This window comes from Lethenteron reissneri, unplaced genomic scaffold (assembly GCF_015708825.2).
Source record: "Lethenteron reissneri isolate LAM-NWPU_2019-01 unplaced genomic scaffold, ASM1570882v1 scaffold_1019, whole genome shotgun sequence".
In the NCBI taxonomy this organism is placed as follows: domain Eukaryota; kingdom Metazoa; phylum Chordata; class Hyperoartia; order Petromyzontiformes; family Petromyzontidae; genus Lethenteron; species Lethenteron reissneri.
In genome coordinates this window covers 7,908-16,827 of record NW_026890694.1, presented here as the reverse complement: position 1 = coordinate 16,827, position 8,920 = coordinate 7,908, and the positions used below count along the sequence as shown (strand labels likewise).

At 58.5% G+C, this 8,920-nt stretch overlaps 1 non-coding gene across 1 annotated transcript; it reads right to left on the bottom strand.

Moving 5' to 3' along the window:
* Nucleotides 1–4,572: 4,572 nt before the first annotated feature.
* LOC133361409 (U6 spliceosomal RNA) lies at nt 4,573–4,677 on the bottom strand. The gene has a single exon (XR_009757360.1). It is a non-coding gene; the product is annotated as a U6 spliceosomal RNA (small nuclear RNA).
* Between the last annotated feature and the right edge of the window lie 4,243 nt (nt 4,678–8,920).

The window sequence follows — 8,920 nt, the reverse complement described above, 5'->3', positions numbered from 1 at the left end:
CCGCGGCCCCAGACACAGCGCCTCGCACTTTGGCCAGTTCACCTTTGCGGAGGAGGCGCTCTCGTAGAGGACGACCGCCCTGTGCACCGCCGCCACGTCTCTCGCGTCGTTGACCACCGCGCACACGTCGTCCGCGTACGCCGAGACCTTTACCGCAGCATTTTCCGTCCCAGGGATTCGGAAGCCCGACAGGGTCCGGTTCAGCGTTAATAATAGCGGCTCGATGCAGAGCGCATAGAGCAGCCCCGAGAGTGGGCATCCCTGCCTAACACCCCTCGTAACGACCAGGGGGGCACGGAGCCGATTATTCAGCTTGAGGAGGCTGGACACATTCGTGTAGAGGAGCCTCACGTACGCAATAAATCCCTGGCCAAACCCAAAAGACCTTAGCACCGCATACATGTAGTCGTGGCTGACTCGGTCAAAAGCCTTCTCTTGATCGAGAAAAAGGAGGCCGGTGTCCAGTCCATGGGTGTCTGCCAGGTCGATCACGTCTCTGACCACCCCGATGTTATCATGGATAGACCGCCCCGGGATACAGCATGTCTGTTCCGGCTGGATGATCCTCCCCGCCGCGCCCTTCAACCGGTTAACCAACGCCTTTGCGACGATCTTATAGTCCGTGCATAACACGGACACCGGCCGCCAGTTCGCTACGAGGCGCAAGTCCCCCTTCTTGGGCAACAGGGTAACCACTGCTCTCCTGCACTCTGCGGCAACTCCCCTTTTGCTAGACTCGCATTCAGCACCTCGACCAGGAAGGGCCGAGCTCACCCCAAAAAGCTTTGAAGAACTCGGCTGGGAGGCCATCGATCCCAGGCGCCTTCCCAGTAGCTAGGCCACTCACCGCAGCCTCCAGTTCCTGGAGGGTGATCAGCCCTTCCAGCTGTTCCATCTCGGGAGGGGTCAGTCTAGGCACACCCTCTAACAATTCCCCAAGAGCATCCCCCTGGATGCTTTCTGCAGTAAACAGATCCTGGTAAAAGCCCTAACGACCCTAGCGATGCCCTCGTCGCTCATGTGGACTTCACCACTCGGTGCCTGCAGGCTGGAAATAGGTTTTTGGTGACTGGCTGCCTCTGTTGCGTGAAAAATAATTTGGTAGGCGCATCCATCTTTAGCAGATGTTGCATTCTCTGATTCGCAAAGGCCTTATAGGCTTCCCGGTCCTGACACAGACCTCACCAGCCGTTGCTGCTCCAAGAGCGTGCGGTAATCCGCATTAGTTTGGGGTGAGCCCAGCTCTGCTTCCAGCGCCAGCAGCTCATCCCGTAACCGCTCTTCCCATTCCCGCCTAGCTGCTGCGTGCTGGCTCATAAACCGCTGGCATAGTGACCCTATCTGTACCTTCCCATTATCCCACCATTGCTGGAGCGTGTCAAAGTTGCCCTTTTGTGTTAGCCACCCCTTCCAGAAGGCCCTGAAAGCTCTCTGGAAGTCCGCATTGTCTAAGAGTTGCAGGTTAAAACGCCAGTAGGGTCTGCGGTGCCCAAGAAGGGGGAGACGCAAGCGCACCGACACCAGGTGGTGGTCGGAAAAAACCGGACGGGACCACCCTGCTTTCGCCGAGCAGGTTAGCACTGTCGGCATTCACGTAGAGTCGGTCCAGCCGTAGCGAGGCTGATCCGCCCTTGTGCACCACACCGGCACCACGTATATTGCCGCTGGGCCGGATGTTGCAGGCGCCACGTGTCGAGTAGTTTAGCCTCCGTACTATGTCAGCCAACGCCTGCGCAGTCTCCGGGTGAGGCTCGGCGCCATTACGGTCGAGAGTCGGGTCGAGGGTGCAATTAAAATCACCCCCGACGATCGTGAGCACCTCGTCCGAGTCGGCTTCCTCCAGGGTGTCCCTCAGTGCGCCCGAGAAGAAGAGCCCCCTCTCGCGGGTCGCGCTCGGTGCGTACACGTTGACTACCCGCAGCCTGACGTCGCCGAGCACAAACTCGGCCGTAATCAGGTGTCCCTTCACGATCTCCCTAAAGATCACATGGTCAGGAGTGAATTTTTTGCCGCACACAATCGCGACCCCCCCCGGTTGGCCTCCCCGTGGCTAAAGAAGAACCGGCCGCCCATGAGGTGTTGTCGTTGAGCCTGCAGCGTGGCGTCGAGGTGTGTCTCCTGTAGGAGCGCCACTTCGACGTTTTGGTCGACACGAAAACGACACATGCGTCTCCATCTCTCATCGCTTCGAGCACTATTGCAATTCAGACTCGCCACGCGGACGCCTGACGCCATTGCAATAGGGGGGGGGGGTGGGTGCCACCGGTGGTCACTGCGGAAGGGGGGTGCACCCCTTCCTCAGTTTTTGTACAAACTTCTGCAACCGGTAGCATTCCTGCTGGCTGAAGCCGCATTTATTGGGGTCCCGTTGTATATTTTGTGCGGTGTTCAGGAAGCCCATCACATCGGGGAAGCTCCTGAAGGACGATTGGAGGAAGCTTTGGACGGTTTCGGGTGCGTACTCCTGCTCCCCTCCTACTCCCGAAAAAACCATTTCACTGGCTCCTTCGACGTCGGACCCCGACTGCTCTTCGTCGTCAGAGTCCCCGTGTGTGTCGGCGCGTACTCCGGCCGTCACTTCCTCCGATGACCCGGGCGGAACCGGGGTCTCGCCAGGCTCGGGGTGCTCTCCTTCTGTGGCCTCCGCGGCCCCCTCCCCGTCGCACGTCGAGGCGGGTAGAACGTCGTCGTCCCCCTCGGGCGTGACCGCCATCTCTTCCATTGCGCTGCAAGGAGCCGGGGTCTCACCCTGCTCGGGGCGTGCCTCATCCGCGGGATCCGTGGTCGTCGCCCCGCCGAGCGATGGGGCGGTCCCCTCAGGTGGCGCTGCGCCCTCAGGCGCGACGGTGGCCCGCAGCTCGCTCCTCTGCTCGTGCCGGTGTGGCCGCGGCTGGGGTCCGGTGGTCGTCCCTCTGCCTCGGTCGCATCCGGCGGGTGGTTTTGGCCGCCGGCGGCGGCGGCGGCTGTGCTCACCGTGTTCTCCGCCGTGCCCTCACTGCCGCTCCCTGCCGCCCCTTCTGGGCAGCCGTCCGGCTCGGTGGTGCCGCCAGCGGTGCCCGCCCGCTTTGGAAAGGTGCCGTCGCACCCCCCCTCTGCTCGGCTGGCTTGGCTTTTCGCTTTCGTGACCTAACTAGCACGAAGCCATCTTGTCGCCTTCAGGCGCCGGCTCTGCGCGGCCAGGCGCAGGGTCAGCGCGTTCCTGCTGCTGTTGCTGCTGTGGTTGTGGTTGTTGCTGCTGCTGCTGTTGCTGCTGCTGTTGTTGTTGCTGCTGCCGTTGTTGTGGTTGTTGCTGCTGCTGCTGTTGTTGCTGCTGCTGCTGCCGCTGCTCAGCATGCGCCGGCACGGGTGGAGCAACGTTCTCCTTGCCCTTAGTCGGGCAGCTCCTCCGGGTGTGGCCGACGCCGCCGCAGCCGAAGCAACGCTGTACAGCCGTGGAGGCGTATACGGTGTAAACGTGTCCCTCGATGGTATACTTCAGGGTCACGTTGAGTTCTGTATTGCCGTCCTTCAATATCATTAATGTCTGTGGCCGCAGCGACATTATATGTGCCATCCTCGTGTCCCTCGTCCGCAATGGCAACATGATGACGCGGGACACTACGGTGCCGAAGCGGAGGAGGTCCCGCTGCAGGTCCGCACATTTCAGGAATGGCGGCGCGCCGGAGAGGAGCACCTTCACGGCAGGCGAGGAGAGGGGGGTGCACTGTAAAAACAGCTCCCCCCCCACGTCCAGCCCCGTCTCTGCAAGGCGCGCCACCATGGCCTCCCCCGCCGTATAAAGGACGACCCCGTGATTTTCCCGTTCGCTAACGAGGATGCCCGCCATGCCGATGACCTCAGCCGCCGCCGCGACGACGGCCTCAACGGTGATCTCGGGCGGGGGGAACACCATCACGCCGTTCCTTCGCGAGAGGGTTTCAAGCTTGGGGTACTGTGCCATGATGCTTGGCGACAGCACCCTAGCGTGCAAAACGCGGCTGCACTACCCCAAATAAATTGGAGGGGAAAATAAATAAATAAATGCTCACAAAAATAATAAGACCCACCTAAACCCACAAGACCCATGAAACCAAGGAGGAACTCACTAGAAAGAAAGAGAGAGAAAAAAGAACAAAGGAAACCCACACGAGAGAAAGAGAGAGTGCTGCGAGTGAGTGAGTGAGACCAGGGAGAGAGACACAGAGAGAGAGCACACAGAGAGACACGGGGGGGGGGGGCGCAGAGAGAGAGACACGGAGGGGGGAGAGAGACACAGAGAGATGGACACGGGGGAGGGACACACAGATAGAGACACGGAGAGGGTGCCGTAGGGATGGAAGAAAAAACATACAAAACAAATAAAACCAGCACCACGTGAAAGAAACGGAGAACTCACAGTGAAGGAAGAGAAGGATGTTGAACACGACGACTCAATAAACGAAAAAAAAAGCGGGGTAAAGCGTCTATAAACGCGTGGGCGCTCTCTCAGCCTAGGCTCAGGCTATCACGTGAGCCCAGGCCTCCATCCACACCAACGTTGGAGCGGGAGCAACAGGTTCGTGCGGCCGCACCCAAACAGGTGGAGAGAGAGAGACACGGAGAGAACGCTTCACGAATTTGGGTGTCATCCTTGCGCAGGGGCCATGCTAATCTTCTCTGTATCGTTCCAATTTTAGTATATGTACTGCCGGAGCAGAGAGAGAGACAAGGAGAGAGAGACACGGAGAGAGAGAGAGACACGGAGAGAGAGAGACACGGAGAGAGAGACACTGAGACACGGAGAGAGAGACACGGAGAGAGATACACGAAGAGTGAGAGATAGACAGCCATTGATTGAATTTCACGGTTTTTTCCAAAACATTTATTGGAAGAAGGCACCTCGGCACAAGTAAAACAGATAAAAATGTCACAGGTAAAACTGGTAAAGGAAGTAAAAATGGCACGAGTGATCAATTCTGGAGAGAAAGAAGGCACAATGAAACAGGTTCGGGGTTTGGGATGAATCATCTCTTTCATTCATATCTGTATACAACCGTCAGTACAGTACTTATAACTGTTAGCACACCACTTTTAACTGTTAGTAGAGTCCTGTTTCATCGTGAAATGTTTGTGTCCCGGTGTCCACGTGTGCCATTTGTTCCCGTGCCATGTTTACCAAATGTCGGCTACTTACACCCCTCGCCTCGGTGTCTCCGCACACGAGCATTGAAGCCGACAACTCTCGTCCAGCACGAGAGACCCTGGGCTCGACGCGAGCGCTGTTGCCAAATCGCTTCGGAGTCTCGCGCTCGGCCCAGACCACAACTGCGCCGCGTTCAACGTTCCATTCCTTCTCCGTGCCCACGCAGCGAGGCCCCTCTGGCTATTGCCAGTTGCCCGCGGCTGGGCGAGGCGCAGCGCGTGCAAGATGTCACGCATCTGTCCCGCTCATGTTCCAGTGTCTGTTCGGGAAGTCGAACTCGGCTCTCCGGGTCCAGAACGCAAATGCGCTGAAACCGCGGCGCCACCGCTCCACCGGGCGAGCGTCAATGACGCCTGAACACTTGAAACAGGTTTCTGTGTAGAGCGGTCTCCATCGTTGGAGAGGAGCGGTGGTACGGGTGCGGGTATCCATTTGCGACCCTGGTGCGGCCGGGTACGGGTACGGGTAAGGAATCAAAACCCGTTTGCGACCTCTGTCTCTCGTACGTCAACAGCCCGGACAGGTGAGAGCCTCACAGGTGAACATCGAGCTGCCGATTGAAGGTGGATTGTGCTTGGCTATCAGAATTGTAATATTTATAAAACACTGGCGGGATTCTACGAGCTGTCAAGCTCTCTCTTGGTAGCTCTCTGGGGCACGTCAGAAGTTACAACAACAACAACAAAATCAAAACACGATTGGAGTGCAAACCACAGGAACGGTAAACGAATCACTTTAAAAAACGATACCGTAAAAGAAACAATGTTGTATCTTACCAAGTAAGGCCCACTGGGCTATTAGCTTAATTTTCAGAAGCGACCGGGCTACAAATGAAAGCTCAACAAAGTGGCTTGTCATGTGGAACTTGATATATGTTCCACTGCCATCACAGTATCACAACAACAACAAAAATAATACGGTATCTGGATATATTCCGCACCTTAAAGCTGCCTTCGCAGTTTAACAAATAAAAATCCGTGGTTATTTCCCCCCCCTTCCACTTAAAACAAAAAAGGATTGCAAAATATCGCGTGTACGTTAATCGTTTCAGTTGTTTCTGGCCATTCGTTGACGCAGATAGCAATGGGACAGAGTCTTGTAGAAGCTGTCGGAGTGAATTGACGTTCACAAGGGTCGTTAATTGTCATAACATCCCAAATTTGACCATTTACGAACAAGTGATACGTTGTAAAAACAATCATCCCCTTAGGAACTTGTACAACATAAACCTCTTCCAGTAACATCCGGCTTGTCATAACATCACGGCGGAACTGGTCCCAACACGTACTCGATAAACGCAAAGCCATTCACAATAACTGTGACGCCGTTCTTATACTTGAGGATCTCAGCACAATAATAAGAAGGCAAAAAAGAAGCGATCAAAGGTTTTCGCAAAGTCATCAAGATATGTGTGTTGTTGTTTGCCTGTTGCGTGTGTGGCCAGAGCTAGAGACCGCACAAGACAAAGTCGTTGAACGACACACACACAAAGGGCTCGCCGCTAAAACGAACACCTGGTGATGATTATTATTTTGATGATCGAACTTTCCCGGAGGAGCTGTAACAGGTAAAAACGATACGGACCAATGGCTCAACGTCGATTGTGAAGGCTCATGAAACACACGCGGGATCACGCGCGTGAGATATCGATGGCTTTGTGAACCCCCCCCACACAGCAGTCAGCGCACTGTGACCAGGGATCTGACCCGAGTCAGATCCCTGGTCACGGACAGCGTCAGTGGCGAGTGGTGTCCGAACAGGACCTGGGAATTCACCGTTTACCAACACGAACCGACCGGCACCTCCACCAGCCACCACCGGCCGATATCCATCGGCTCCGGTCCCCGCGGCACCGGCGCCGATGCCGCGGATCTCGGACGGATGCGGCACCAATCGCCGGCGGCAATCGAACACCGACGAGCCGCCCGCAACCTCCTCCCGTTCCGTTAGTTGGCGTCCACCGCCCGACACGTCCGGCTCGGAGCCGGCGCCTTCCCCGCCGGCGCCCCGGCGCCGCCCCGGCAAGCGGAAGCGCTGCCGCACGAGCTCCACGCCCTCGCGCAGCCGGTGCCCCTTGGCGACGACGACCGAGCTGCGTTCCTCGGGTGCCGTCGTTGGTCGGAGGAGGCGCTGTCGCCGTCGTCGCCGTGGCCGCCCCGCAGGGTCCGCCGACTTGTGCAGGGAGCCGGCCCAGCTGCCGTGGCCGAGCTTGCAGATGCGCGCCTCCCCGCTGCTGGTACCGGGGCCCGCCCAGCTCGCCCGGCCGCCAGCCCAGGGCGCCGGCCGTCGGCTCGGCCGCCGCGCTCCACCGGCCGGCGCCGCGCTGCGGGCGCAGGTCCGTGGAGACGGAGGTCAGGGCGCGGCGCCGGAACTCGTGCTCCCCGTTGGTGGACTGCTGCTGCTGCTGCAGGTTTGGCGATTTCCCGCGACGATCGCCGGCGCCAGGATGGACGTGGGGGCCAGACGCTCTCCACCGCCGCTCGGCATCGTCACCCGCCGTCATGGCCGTCGTCGTCATCGTCGTCGTGGTGGCGGCGCGAGGTGTCATAGTGAGCGATGGACGCGGGCCGCACCAGCGCGGGCAGCGCACCGCCGCCGCCGCCCACCGCCGAGCCCACCGCGCCGCCCGCCCCGCCGCCGACACCGTACGCCGTGGCCGCCGGGACGGGCACTGCTGGCTCATACCGCACGCTCAGGTTGGCGCGGGCAGCCTCCGCCTTCCTCTCGCGCCTCTGCAGCAGCGCGGCGATGTAGGCGGTCGCCTTGTCGGCGCCGAGTGGCGCCGCTACGGTCGCGGTCACCTCGTCGTCCGCGCCGGCGTCGTCGTGGCGACGGTGGCGGCGGGCGCCATCGCTCATCGGAGGAGGTTTTCCGTCGGGCGACGCGGCGGCGTCGCGGTCGTCGCCGGCGCCTCGCCGGTGCAGGAATGCGGAGCTCTGCATGGCGACGGCGTGCAGCGGGCTCGGGTAGCGGTACACCTCGGAGCCGTCCCGCGAGCGCAGGTCGCAGTGGAAACGCGGGTCGGGGTCACGACCCGGGGCGGAGGTCACGGGGTCGGCGAGCCCGACCGGGGACGTCCGCGCGTCTGAGCCGCCGCCGAGGTCGTCTGCGGAACGAGAGGAAGGAAGATGAGATGCGGAACGCGGACGAGGTGGAGCCGCGCCGGTTGTCTGTGCGGTGGTGGTGGCGGCGAGATGATCACGAGCCACTTCTGAGACCACTTCAAGTGGTCTCCGGTCCGAAGGATCGAAGAACTCACACGACAACTGAGGCCTACATGGCCCGGCTTTCGGTGGTCGAGAGCCCCAGGGCTTGAGAAGGCGACGGTGATTACGTCAATAAACAAATAAACATTCGGCGTCTTCGGTGATGGTGGACTGGGACTAACATCGGCCCGGCCATTCGTAAACACACCGGGCCAAATTCGGGATACGGGCAGTTATTTAAGTTTATGATATTTTTTTTACCCTTTTATCTGGCAACAAAACTGACACCTTTTTCACAAGGAGTCATGTTGCATAGACAACAATACCTGCAGTCGTAATGCAAACAAAAAACATAACTCTGATAATGTATGCACTGTACCTTTATCTGACAAGTTTTGTTGCCACATAAATGGGTAAAAAGAACAATTATCATATTTTTCTACTGGCAAATGCGGTCCCAATGGCATTTAAGTTGAGTTCAATAGTCTGTGTGACAAACTGTGCGGCACTCGTAGCTCGCCGTTGTGACGTGACGATGCGCGATCTAGTTGGC